The following is a 13,688-nucleotide window of genomic DNA, read 5'->3' on the forward strand; positions in this document are numbered from 1 at the left end:
GGATGCGTGGGAGCCTGCTAGAGAAAGAGAGGACAGGCCAAGGCACAGGAAATGGTGCGTCTGCAGACCCGGGTGCTCCAAAACCACTTGCTGAATCTGTAAGTGGTTGAATCAACAAGCGAATGAAACGGAAGGGGGAAGCCCCCAGCTTGTTCAGGAAAGGGGACAAGGGAGCAGGGGCTGAGCACAAGTGTCGAGGACAACACTGAGAGGGACGAGGAGGAAGAGGGAAGCGGGGGAGGCGGGATGCAGGAGACTGACAGTCACAGCCATCACCCTCACACCCTCCCCCACCGTCCCCAGGAGCAACACAGTGCAAACCATCTCCTAGGGACACCGGGACACTATCTGGGAAGGTGTCCACAGTAAGCAACAGCTCAAAGATTAGAGTGGAAAGCATCACCAGGCCAGAGAAGAAAATGTTCTTAGTGTTGGCAGAAACTTGGGGAACTGAAGTGAAATAAGAGTCCCACTCACCAACTCAATATGAATTTTTGCAGACCCTCTCATATGCCCACCTGTGTGCTGGGCACCAGGAAAGAAACAACAGCGATGTATGATCTGATCCCTTCCCCCAAGGGGCTTATCAGCTGGCGGTGGAAGGGGGAGCACTTATTATCATGAAACATTAGTGGAACCAATAGGTGAGTTCACAACTTTAACAGCAGTGAGTTTATGGGCAAGGTGGCGGGACCAACCCTCCCACAAATATTACTGGTATGTTTCTGGAACGTCAGTGAGCTGAGCAGCCCAGCTACAGCTGAGCCATCACAGAAACTGCAAATATTCAAGGATATTTTTTTAAATCATCTTTTCAATAAAAATTATAGAATTAACATAGTCTAAAATAAAAGGATCTGTGTAAAGATAAAACTTCTGTCTTCTTTTTCTTTCAGAAATTGTCAAAATGTATCTCATACACTTTCATCCAGTAGCACAGATTTTTTTTTTAACATCAGATGTTGAATTCCACTCTGTGATTTTTTTTGGCGGGGGGGGGGTGTGCAATTAAGTTTATTTACTTATTCATTTAATGGAGGTACTGGGGATTGAACCCAGGACCTTGCGCATGCTAAGCACATACTTTACCACTGAGCTATAGCCTCCTCCTCCCCTACTCTGCATTTTCTCCCAAGTATACTTCAAGTCTCATCCACAATTTGGCCAACATCTTGGTCTCTGTTCACCTTGGACAGCTTTGGTGACTGCCAGAACCAAAGATTCACAAGATTCAAAATGGTTAGCACAACTTTTGAACAACCCTTTCTTGTAACTTTGAAGGACATGAGATTCAAAACTGTCCATGTGACTCTAAATAAACTCGCTTTTTTAACTTTTAGGAACATGAGCCATTCCATAACAAGCGAATTCAGACACGGGCATGTACCTCCCAAGTTTCACACCAAAACTGAAACAGAAGATCACGCACTGGAATCCCAGGATATAACCACACGGCTTCTCCCTGACTTGGAGCCCTGTCTGTAAGGCATGTGCTCCAGTAAATCAGAAGCAAGCATCACACCCCTCAACCTCAGTCATACTCTGTGACCAAAATATACCATGGTCATTGTACCCGGTTATTCTTGGCAAGGTATCTCCTCATTATACACTGTTCCATTTAAGTTGAAAAATGAACAGCTTTAAACCACACATTTTTTCCCCTCATTTAAATAGGACTTTCCTCGCCCTCATAAACGTCTAACTATTCTACTCCAGCTCGGCTGGCAGCCCGATTTCAGCATTCATTTCTGTAAGTCTATGTCTTAAAGCCACAATGTAAGTTGTTCTTGGACCTGCAGCTAAAATTAAACCAATCACTGCTGGACTTTTCCATAAATCATTTATTATTCATAACAAACCTGATAAGATTTTAGCTAGTAACTTCACAGAAACTTGAAGGAAAAAAATGAATAGTGTTAGTACGTATAGTTTAAATTTCATAATTTATAGGAATTTAAAACTTTCGAAACCTCAAGTGGGAGCAGCAGATGGAGGGGGAAGCGTTTAACACATCCTGAGCTGCTGTGTGCCAGGGTTACCCGGCACAAGAGCCCTGACAGCTTCCATAATCATCCCTGTTTTACAGGAAAGGGAATATTAGCCTCCAGGGATTAAATAATTTGACCAAGATCACTAAGGGGCAAAGGTCAGCATCCAACCTGGATTTAATTTTTTTTAACATATGCATCACATCAATATAATTTTAATGTTTTTCTGTACTTTCTGAATCTGAAAATATTCCGTATCTTTCAAAAAAAAAGTATAATTTAGCTTTCAGACTCCTCGTTTAGAAGGATGGCTGTGATCCATGCCCCTTTCATAAATCCCTTTCCGTAGAGGCAGCCCTTTCTCCAGGGAGCAAAGACATCCACAGCTGGGGATGGGACACGAGAACGAAATGAAAAACCAAAATTGTGAGTTACCTAAGGAACTTCAACATTAAAATGCAGCTCTTCTGTTCTACTGCCTTACAAAGAACATTGCACAAATGAGAATTTTGTTCTCTTGAAAGTTGAAGCTGCATGCTCATTATTCTAAGTATCAGTTATAACTCAGAACATAGCCTCCTGAAGGCTGTGGGGCTGGGACGCGGTGATGGCCAAGACCAAGTGTGTGTATCGGCGGCGGGGACTGAAAACCACAGAATAACCGAGGGGAATCGTCCTCAAGTTTCAGTTTCATCTAAGGCTAAGCAATTCAAACACTGCTTCCATAATAAAGAAACACATACCACAGGATAAAATGTAGGAGTTCAAGAATATTTAGCATTTACATTAGGTCACTTTGGCCACAACATCAGATAGCCTGAGCAGGACACATTTCCACAGAATAATGCAATAAATGTTCACTGAGCAACCAGTCTGCACGGGAACTATTCTAGGCCCCAGAATATACCAATAAATAGACCTCCCCTGACCCAAAAACTCCCAGTCATGGAGCTTATATTAGAGTGGGGAGACTGCACAGTAAACAAAGAAAGGAAATAAATTATGTATTAGAAGATAAGTACTTTTGCAAAAAATATAAATAAAGGGCAAGGGGGGAAAGGCAATGAGGGGGGAGGGAGGGGGCTTTAAGTTTAGAAAGAGGATAAAGAAGGCCTCATTGACAGGTCACATTTAATCAAGGACTTGCAAGAGGGGAGACCATGTGGATTCCCGGGAAAGAACATTCGAAACAGAAGGTGGGAAGTGCAGACACCCTAAGAGGTGGACAGGCAGGAGGCCGGGGCAGCTGAGGGGGTCAGAGAGGGGACAAGGAGCCAGAGGGTGCAGCCCGAAGGGACTTCAAGGACACTGGCTGTGACACTGAGATTGAAAGCCATGATCAGAGGGGGGTGAACAGAGAGGGCTCGTCACTGCAGGCATATTTCAAAAGCACCCCCGTGGCTGCCCTGTGAGCAGCAAGGTGGGGGCCAGGGCCTGCTGGGCTGGGAGGGTGTTTCAGGTGAGAGGCGCTGTGGGCTGGACTCAGGTGGGATGGGTAGGGAGTGGTCTGAGTCCAGAACAAGGGAAGGGAGAGCCAACAGGAGTCCCAGGTGGATAGGAGCGAGTGGTGACAGGCCAAGGATGACCCCACAATCTTCATACACTGTGGTGGGGAGGAGAGAGCTCAGTGTTAGAGCGTGTGCTTAGCATGTTCACTCCCCAGTACCTCCACTGACAAAAAAATAAAATAAATAAAAATAAATAAAATTTAAAACAAAAACATACACTGGATGAGTTCCCCGAGGGAATAAGTAAACAAAGGGACGACCAGAGGCCCAAGCAGCCCCGGGGCACTGCAATGCGAAGAGGTCAGAAAATCAGGGGAAACAGAAGGGGTGGTCAGTCAATCAAGTGAACAGGAAACCAAAGGATATGCTGCCCTGAAGTCCACGAGGAAGGGGCTTTTCAGGGAGGAGACCAGGAGCAAGTACCAAATGCTTCTGATGGTTCAAATACCAACGGCTGAGAACAGAGCTGGGGAGGCTGTCAGTGAACTCGACCAGAGCAGAGTCCAGATGGAGAAGGCTGGAAATTGGAGTGCGTTTGAGGATGAGGTCAATGAAACTGAAGATGGCAAAGAGAGATAGCTCGTCAAGGAGTTTCACTATAAAGAACAGAAAATCAGATGGTAGCTAGGAATCCCCCAAAAAATAAGGACTGGGGGATGTGTATGTACGTGTGTGTCTGTCTGTGTGTCTGTCTTTGGGAGAAATCCCAGCTTGTGAAGGGAAATGACTGGAGAGAATTTGCTGCCGCAGGAGAGAGGGGAACTCTAGTGCTGTCCTTCAGTAGCCAAAGGGGAAGGAGGCTTCCTCCCACGCCTGCTCACGCACCAGAGAGGGCACCGGCCCTTGAGCATGGACCTTCAACTATTAAAGAAACTCCAGAAAAACATCTAAGAAGAACTAATACTATACACGTATGGAAAGGCATGAGGACAAAAGGGCACCAACTCTAGCAAGGCACTCCTTAGCATGTTACTTATCACTGTGTCTGCCTACAATTCCCTTTTCTCTCCCCTGTAAGTCACATGTGGGGGGAAAATGGTTAAACGAAGGCTTTTGCTAGGTTCCAGTTACTTCTGGGTTATTGTTGTGTGTTTAACTTTTGATTTATTTGTGATCATCCTATCAATTACCAATGCAGTCTAGATGCAGATACATACATGTGAATGTGTGTGTGTGTGTGTGTGTCCCCTGAATGTACGCACACCTTTCAAAAAGCTGTTTACTCTCTACTACCTCTTGACATCACGGGTTTTCCTGGCTTATGGCTGTCTGTGCACAATGTTTCCTTCCACTTGTCACTCCACCTTCCAGGAGAGGCTACAGATGACTTGAAAGCAAGTGTATTTTCATTCTCTCCACTGAAGAGTTTCTTTTCATTGGCTTTAATAGTATAGTTTTTGTCTTTCCCAGACCATACACTCTGCATCTCTTTAGCCGTCCTTCACAACCCCATCCCAGAAGCCCTACTCCAACAATTCTCCAACGAGAGATGGGTCACGGTCAAGTACAAAAACAGGACGGGGATCGTTTTCCCTTTCCAGTTTTGTCCTGAGATACTCAGGATTTGTAAACCTTTATTTACGTTTCAGGAACGCCCTGGATCAACTTCCTCCTGACACTGTCTGCAGCACTTACCACATCGCTTTCCTAGAACGAAATGATGACTTCATCTATCACTTTATATGTAAAGTTTGTTTTCCCAAAAGGGCCTCACATTACCTTGGCACCAAAGCTAAAGTTCATCTGCTGTCTCTGTTCCCTCGCAGGGAACTCTGCTGTCAGGCACAGAACTAATGAAAATGGCAGTCTTCTATCAGAATGGGATCACGGAAAAAGAACTCAATCTAAGGCTGAAGCAGGAAGAGGCTGGCAGATGAAGTCTAGTCAAAGCTGTCTTATCACGCAGGTTAACACACGGGCACCTAAAATTCCCTCTAGCGTCAATGACCGCCAACTGCGCGTATGGCTTTGAGCCTCACTAGCAGTCTGACTATAGCTTTAAACTAGTTTGGTTTGGCAAGTTGGTAAGTAGGTCTGTAAATCGATGAAAAAAAGGAAGAAAGGGAGGGAGGAAAATGGATGTGTTATGTATACACACATTTATACATACACACATATACATGTCTCTACCTATCAATTTATAAAGCTACATCAGGATGTGCTATAGTATCCCAAATTAAAGAAAAAGACAGCGTAAAGAAAGACTAACAAGATACCTGGATCACGTCCCAGCTCAGAAACTTACCCTCTCAGTCACTTTGGACAAGCCATTTCAGTTCGGTGGGTCTTCAGTTTTCCCATTTGAAAAATTACCTTAGGTCCCTTTTCAGCTCTACAATACTGTGGACTATAAATAGCTGACAATAGAGTGCGTGATGTATTCCTGGGACACTGACATTAATGCCTCCTACCATTTGTGAGCCCATCTGAAACAGGACTGAGTAATCAAAGACACTCCACCCAACATTACTAAAATTCAAACTCTTATAAACACAGTGTTTAGTACCTCTGTGTGTCAACACTCAGAAATTCAGACTTGTCTACTACTATTATTATTTCTTTTCCCTATCTCTAAAATCATTGCTTTTCAATTTCATACCTTTATCTTTTTTTTAGTCTTTCCAGATAAGCCATTTTTTTTCTATTGAGTTATAGTCAGTTTACAAGGTTGAGTCAATTTCTGGTGTACAGCACAGGTTTTCAGTCATACATGAATATATACATCTATTCGTTTTCGTCTTCTTTTTCACAAAAAGCTACACAAAATCTTGAATATATTTCCCTGTGCTATACAGTATAAACTTGTTCCAGATAAGCCATTTTTACCTTGGTCCTTTTTGAAAGTACACTTAATTTCTACTGAAAAAATGCAAATTATCACTTAAAACTAAAATATAGGTCCAAAAAGACCTTGCTCTGAATGTTCGGTAAAAAGGAAATGATTTTTTTTTTAATGTGACAGTTGATCTAAGGGAGCTCACTAACGTGGTTTATTATCTCTACGTAAATGAGTCTTACAAAGTGAGGTAGCCCTGGAGGCACAGACAGGCATAGAAAAGTGACCCATCAGATATTTAAAGGACACGAGTTGTCCCCTTTCAGCTTCTGTGTTGTTCCCACATCCATTCGACAGCTACTGTAGGAAGAGTCTGCAGAGACCCTGCCCTGACTTGAAACCTTGGAAAAGGGGAATACGCTCTTCTCAATCACAAGCCGGGACCACCAAGACAGAATCATCTGTTTCACTTAGTGGTTAAGTGAAGGGCCACTTTGGAAGGATAACGTCTTGGCCAGGAGCCCAGCGCTTATCTTCCACTCCCAGGCATCCTGGATCAGGCCTGGTGGAAGGCGAAGGCTTTGCAGGTCACTCCCTCCGCACTAAAGCATTGAAAGAAAGGTGTTATCTGTCTGCATGCGAAACACTGTGTCGATATGGATTGGGGTCGTAAAGCTCCTCAACAGACCTCAGCTTCTGTCTGCAAGCTCTGGTAAACATCAAAGTAGTTGACAGGTGTTAATCTGACTGCACGAGAAGGCGGGCTGCACTTGCTCTGTCCTGCTCCAAGTGGTTGCCAGCCCTGTCAGAGCCACGCTTTCTACATTCAAAGGAAGAGTAACAAGTAAAACGTTCCCAACGTTTCTGTTAATTGTGACCTACCCGGAGGGCCCTCATGCTCCTCTACCCCTAAAAGGCATTTCTGTAACAGAAGAGAGGGAATTGACCACGTACGTAGGATACACCCACAGAGGAGACACACACGCTGCAGAGGCACACTCATCGCCCGCCCGAAAATAACTCATAGCCTCATTCTACTGCAAGTGAGTATAAAGCTTCAGAATCCCTAAGTGTGACGGAGGGCCACAGTGCAACGCGGAAACGTGTTAGGAGAAACCCCAGCAGCTGTTTTGCAGTATACTTACTTTCCAGAAATTCTATAAATAACCTGCCAAGTTACAATGACTTCAGTAAAGCTTCCTATTTCTGTCTCTCCACCTACCAATTTTCTGAGAATTACATGCTTGGCCAAATGAATGTAGAGCTGAGAGAAGCCCTCGGCTGAGCCAGGCCCCTCAGTCCCTGCTGATACACTCAAAGAGTTCAGACCAACACCTAATGAATGAGCTGCCTCGGAGGGCCGATGCCACGAATCAATTATTCTACTTAAACAAAGTCCTCCCCACACCCACATTGCAAAGCACTCCACTTCTTTTTCAGAGAGTTCAAGACAAAAGTTAAGGATAAACATTAATAGAGAGTGAACATCAAATTACAGGTTGGAAAAGAAATTCTTTAATCCAAGGGGCTCACTCAGCCCAAAATTAAGGCCTGATGAAGTTCTATAATAACCAGGAAACTATAAAATATCACCTCTGCATACATTTTCAATTCCCTTTGCGCCCTGAAAGAATTAAGGTAGAGATAAGGTAATAGTCATTAGAGCATCAACGTGATTGGAGTGAGAAATGGTACTTTCTTGAGATATCAGGAGACATAAATCCACACAACATAAACCATCAGCTTTGGAAGAGTTAATTAATTAGTAAAGCAGGACAGGCCACTGCAATCAATCCCCAATAGATGTGTGACAGCACACAGACACTCCAATTTAAAGGCAATATGCCCTCACGCACAGCAATGTGTGCAGCCCAAGTCCAAAATCATGTAAAACAAAGAAAAGTCAGTGCACGATGAAATACTACCAAAAGGAACCTCCCAAGAAACATTTCTAGCTCACACAGAAAATGAAGCCTCAACTGCAGAAAGGGGAAAGAAACATCTATCACCTTACCTTTGCCAAAATTTGGCTGTAGGCAGTTTTTCTCCGGCTCTTTGAATTAGCCGGCCAGGTCTCCCCAAGTCAGGCTCTACGTACACATCCACGGACCTGCTCTTCTGTCTGCCCATGGGGAGGCAAGAAACAGCGTCTAACACTTCAAATGCTCGGCCGTTAAGAGCTAAAAACAGATTCTGTGCAATGCTGGATATATTTTTGTCTGCTAGCTACACACCCTCATCATGTTCAATTTTTTCCATTGGTGGAAGAGAATGATGCAGACTTAACCAGAAAGTGGTTTTCCATGGGCTGCCTGCAGCGATCGGCCAGGACGGGCCTGCCACCAGGCCCGGGAGCCGCCAGGCCGCCCATGACTGCGCTGCTGTCGGCCCCGCATTCCAGAATTACCACCCAAGTTCCGTGGGACCGTGGCTCCGGCTCCAGAGTTTGCTGAATAAAGCTTTACTCACTCGAAGGGCTACTCCGCTGCTTTTTTTAAGCCTTTTAGCAGGCAGAACGCACACCTACCATCCTTGTGTTGAGGGCGGTAGTAAACATTCTGTCTCCAAAACCACAGCTGGAATGTTACAGTCATAAAAAAAAAATCCCTGCCTCATGAGCAGCCCTTCAAAATAATTTTGTGATTTGCAAAAGATCCGGTGTACACATCCTCCACGCTCCATGCTGGAGTTAATTTGCTTTCAAGTGAGCTAAATGACAGTGCCCTACACTGAAAGTCCCTGGTATCCCAACGGGTCCCTATTTTCTCAAAACTAGGCATTGCATCGCCTTAAAAGATAAAAAGCGACAGGCCAGAGGTTCAAGAGTTTTTAAGTCTTGCTGTGTCTTTTGCTGGGAGACCTTCAATTTAAAGTATCCCCCAAAGAGAGGGGGAGGGTATAGCTCAGGTGGTAGAGAGCATGTTTAGCATGCACAGGGTCCTGGGTTCAATCCCCAGCACCTCCTCCAAAAACAAGTAAGTCAACCTAGTTATCAACCCCGACAAAAAAAAAAAAGTAAATAAATAAATAAGATAAAGCAACATTTTCAGCTCATTTTATATGAGTTATTGGGGAGGGGGGCTGAATGGGAAAACAGGAAGACATCCCTGTAGTGTTCACATTTCTGAGATTATAGTCTATCTAAGAAAACAGTCTAAGCAGACGTTTCCAAGTTGTCCTGGACAAACACGTGATGGCAGCTTTTTAAGAGAACATTTTTGGTTATTTAAAAAATGTGAATGGATCTATATATGCAACAGACAAGGTTCTTACTTAAAGACAAGATTCTACTTTAGACAAAAGCTTTTAATTCCTTACCCTGCATGAAAAATATTTATGTACAATACACACACAGCAGAGTTTTGTTTCCATGTAATTTCCATGTACTTAGTACATGCTTGAAGATACACTTTCTCATCTTAATTGACAAATAAGATAAGATCTTACATAAGATCATCAGTCCAAGAGTTAAAAAAGAAAAAAAAAACTAGTCTAATCTTTGTAAAAATTTAAATTAGTGAACCCAGAACCGAGGAATTTTTAGTGCCGGTGGAGAGTGCTGGAAAATCCGCTACTCCAATCCCCTCAATTTATAGATAAGAAACAGAGACTTCAGACGACTTGCTCAAGATCACAGAGCTGGTCAGCTGCGGGCAGCAGAGCCGGGACCTGCCACCCCAATAACCACAACCCCCGGGACTGAAGTCAGAAGGTTGCCACGGAAGCCCAGTCACATAACAGAAAACATGGGAATTCCGAAAATGGTGACGTGTGTATGAAAAAAAAAAATTCCCTGAGTAAATACAGGAGAAGAAAGAGTGCTGTCAAGTCACTGAGCTCCTGTCCCTTGAGATCCAGCCCCATCACTTCTGTGACTAAAAAAAGAAAAGGAAAGGAAAATAAAACATCAGCCAGCAGAAAACCAGCGTATTTTTCCTGTACAAATTTGAGACAGAAGGACCGCTCCTAGGTGGGAAGGGAAGAGGGGAATTATGTCAGAAAGAAGGAAATTTGGAGACGTTTCTGAGGGTGGAAAAGGCATCAGAGGAACGAAACTGCTGAAACTGGTGGAAATGTTTGCACGCCCCTATTATTCCTAAGACAATTCTGACCTTTTGAGACATTTCATATGTAGATCTCTCTAAGCCAGAACTGCCCTAGAGACAGAATTATCAGCAATATTCCTCAGACACTTCCAGTGGGTTTGCATTGTCTGGTTCCATTTTTTATCACTGAAGTCACCCAAATAACTTTAATTCTATGAATTTATAGGGTCACTTGGGGTTTCAAACTATGTCAGATTTTTCAAGTTTTTTTCAACTTCATGCAACTACAGCAAAATACTCTCCACTGAGTACTCCATCCTAAAATTACCCCAAAACCAGCGTATCTCCACACCGTAAAACTAGACTCATCTTTCGAATCCGTCATTCTGACATAATAATACAACAGGACATGTGCGTTAACAGGCAGCTAAAATTGAATTCCTTGGCAAAGATCTCTAAGAATTATGTAAATTACTACTTACGAAGAACTCTATCCTCAAACACACAATGCAAAATGACACATGTAAATGCAAATACAGCAAAATGTTAACAGTTACAGAATTCAAGTGGTGGGTTTATTGTTCACTATACAATTCTGTGGACTTCTGTATTTTTGCAAAATTTCTTAATAAAAGGTTGGGGGAAATGACATACATACATAGACATACACGCAGTCAAAGCCACAGAAAAAGAAGAAAGTGGTTGCCGGGGGGTGGGGTGGGGGGGGAATGGGGAAAGGCTGGTCAAAGGTACAGACTTTCAGCTACAAGGTGACAAGGTCTGAGGATCTAATGTGTAACACAGTGACTGTAACTGATCACACAGCTCTACGTTCAAAATAGAACTTCAACGTTCTCACACACACAAAAAGTGAAATGAGAGATGTGCTAATTAACTAGATGGGGGGGTTATCCGGTCACAATATACATGTATCAAATCTCCACAATGTACACTTTATGTTATCATTTTATATGTCAATTACACCTCAGTAAAGCTGAAATTTTTAAAAAATACCATGTTTTACAATATGCCTAGCCGAGGCTAAGCAAAAATTGTTGCTAATCTAATTGTAATGAAGGACATGGATATCTTATACTCTTCTGTCACGTGACAAATCATAATTAATAAAAAAAAACAGGCCACAAAATGTGGAAATATCTCAGGCATCACAGTAGACGTGAGTTAGTCATCCATCTCTTAGTAACGTACAAGCCTTCTGAATCCCATTACCTGCATCGTAAAAGGGGGTGGATAATAATGTCTATCTCAAAGAAAAATATAAGTCAGGATGTACTAGTCTATAAATAGTTATAAGAAAACCTGACATTAAAAACACAATTTTCAGAGAAATACGAACTCTCAGAAATAACCTCTCTGCTTAAAAATCAAAAAACTCAACTCCTTCCATAGGTTCCCTTTTGAGGTCAAACACACAATGAAGCAGAAAGAATATCCCATTAAGTGTCATTCTTTATTGATAATCTATAGTCAATTCTAAGGGCTCCATCTGGTTAAGATGTGTGTGTATATATATAAATATGTGTGTGTGTATGTAAATACATATACACACACACACACATCTGGTGTATACACACACACACACATATATATATATATAATAGTAATAATAATAAAAGCTAAAAACATAAACTACTTTTATCCAAATAAGATTCCAAAAGATGATGTAATCTCTCACAAATATAAACATCCACCTTTGAGGAAATTATACAACTGAGCAAAAAACTCCACAATGTGCTCAGCTGCGGAAAGAGCTCTCAGTCTGCTGTTTCTGATGGAAAAGAAATACTTCAAATAACATGGGCAAAAAGCCCGACAGAACTTGAGTAATGCCGCTGCAAAAATGTCGTAGATGAATGTGATACAAAAGAAAAGGAAGCATGCGAAATATTCATGTGAAATCCCTAAAATCCAAAGAAATATTATGGGGAGGGGTGACTTTTCTCCCCATTTCCTCAAAAGGCACAAATCTAGTAAATCTGTTTCTGAAACCAAATGCTTCCGAATTAGCCCAAAGACAAAGCTTGCACGGCTGACCTTCAGACCCCAAACTGCCGTGGTTTGAAGGTTATACCTCCCACATGACGCTGGAAACCCACACGAATGTACAACTGACATGTGCAACTTGTCTGCTACCCGACATCGTCCCCGGGGTCAGCAGAACTGCTCAGGGCCCAGGCAGTAGAGTCCCCCTGCCCTGACCTCAGACCCTGCTGTGGGACACTGGACACATCACTTAACTTCTCAGCTTCCCAATCTGTAAAATGGGGATAATACTATGACCTGCCTCACAGGTTCTCGTAAGGATTAAGTAAAATAATGCATGTTGTTTAATAAAGGCCTGCCTGAAAATGCAGACTCCACAGAGCAGAGATCTTGTTTGAAGTGTTGACTGTTAAGTCTAGTACTTGAAAAGTGCCCGGCACATGGTGAGCACTCAAAAAATACCCACTGAGTCAGTGAAGGAAGGACTGAACGAATGGGAGATGACAGTGATGGTGGCAGCGGTGGTGAACATGCAAAGAAAAACTGCATCTGTCAGCGTCTACATCTTGAGAAGCCTCTAAAACCCCTTTATTATAAACTACCCTATGTTATCGATGGCCATCGAGCAAAACATTCAGAGTTTCTGCTTGAAATTCCCCAGCTGTCCCTCTGTAGTGCTTCACATTCCAGGCTGCTTCGGCCTCAAGAAGGTGCCTGAACAGCCCAAGGCCACACATGTTTAAAATCAATAGTCAGTTTTACGATAATTCAGATTGCAATACTAGCACAGTGTGTGTCGCTTTAAAGGCACAATAAATCTAAATTCCATAATACAAGTTTTTCTAAGTGTTTCAAGGTATCAAAAAAATTTTAATGGAGACAGTTATGAAAATGAGAGATTTTATGGAATAAGTATTTATAAAGTCCAAACAGTACCTTACATTACATAACAAGCAAGCCCTAATAATTTATAACCAAATGACTGGTTAATTACTTTTGTAAGAATGAGCAAATATTAAGTGACATAAAAATTAAGATTTAAAGGAAATTCTTAGAAAATGTTTTCCTTTAAAAAGACTTCTTTCTCTATGTCCTTATATCCAAACTAAATACACTTTAACAACTGACAACACCTAACAATGTATGCATTTTGAAATCAAATAGAATGCTTTTTAACAAGTAACAGGTGATTTTTTATATAAGTGACAAATTCTGTATTAAAAATCAGGCTACCAAAAATAAAACTACAAAATGAGTTTCAGCTAAGGTAAAGTAAAAGCTTTTAGTAGAAAAAAGTCATTTAGGCACTATGCTTGTAAAATCCTGGCTTATAAACACTAACCTCTAGACACATCTGTTTACAACC

The 13,688-nt window shown here is 42.3% G+C and overlaps 1 protein-coding gene across 13 annotated transcripts in view; it reads right to left on the reverse strand.

The window, feature by feature from the left end:
• Positions 1-13,688, reverse strand: part of TIAM2 (TIAM Rac1 associated GEF 2) — a 216,281-nt gene that overhangs the window by 114,728 nt on the left and 87,865 nt on the right. Inside the window, exon 1 of one of the 13 annotated variants that reach the window (XM_074368109.1) lies at positions 8,287-8,791. The exons of the other annotated variants lie outside the window; for them this stretch is intronic. The gene's annotated coding sequence lies outside the window, so the exon portion shown is untranslated. Of the gene's footprint in view, positions 1-8,286; positions 8,792-13,688 lie in introns of those variants that run through there. 13 annotated transcript variants of the gene reach the window in all.

Source organism: Camelus bactrianus, chromosome 8 (genome assembly GCF_048773025.1).
Source record: "Camelus bactrianus isolate YW-2024 breed Bactrian camel chromosome 8, ASM4877302v1, whole genome shotgun sequence".
Taxonomy (NCBI): domain Eukaryota; kingdom Metazoa; phylum Chordata; class Mammalia; order Artiodactyla; family Camelidae; genus Camelus; species Camelus bactrianus.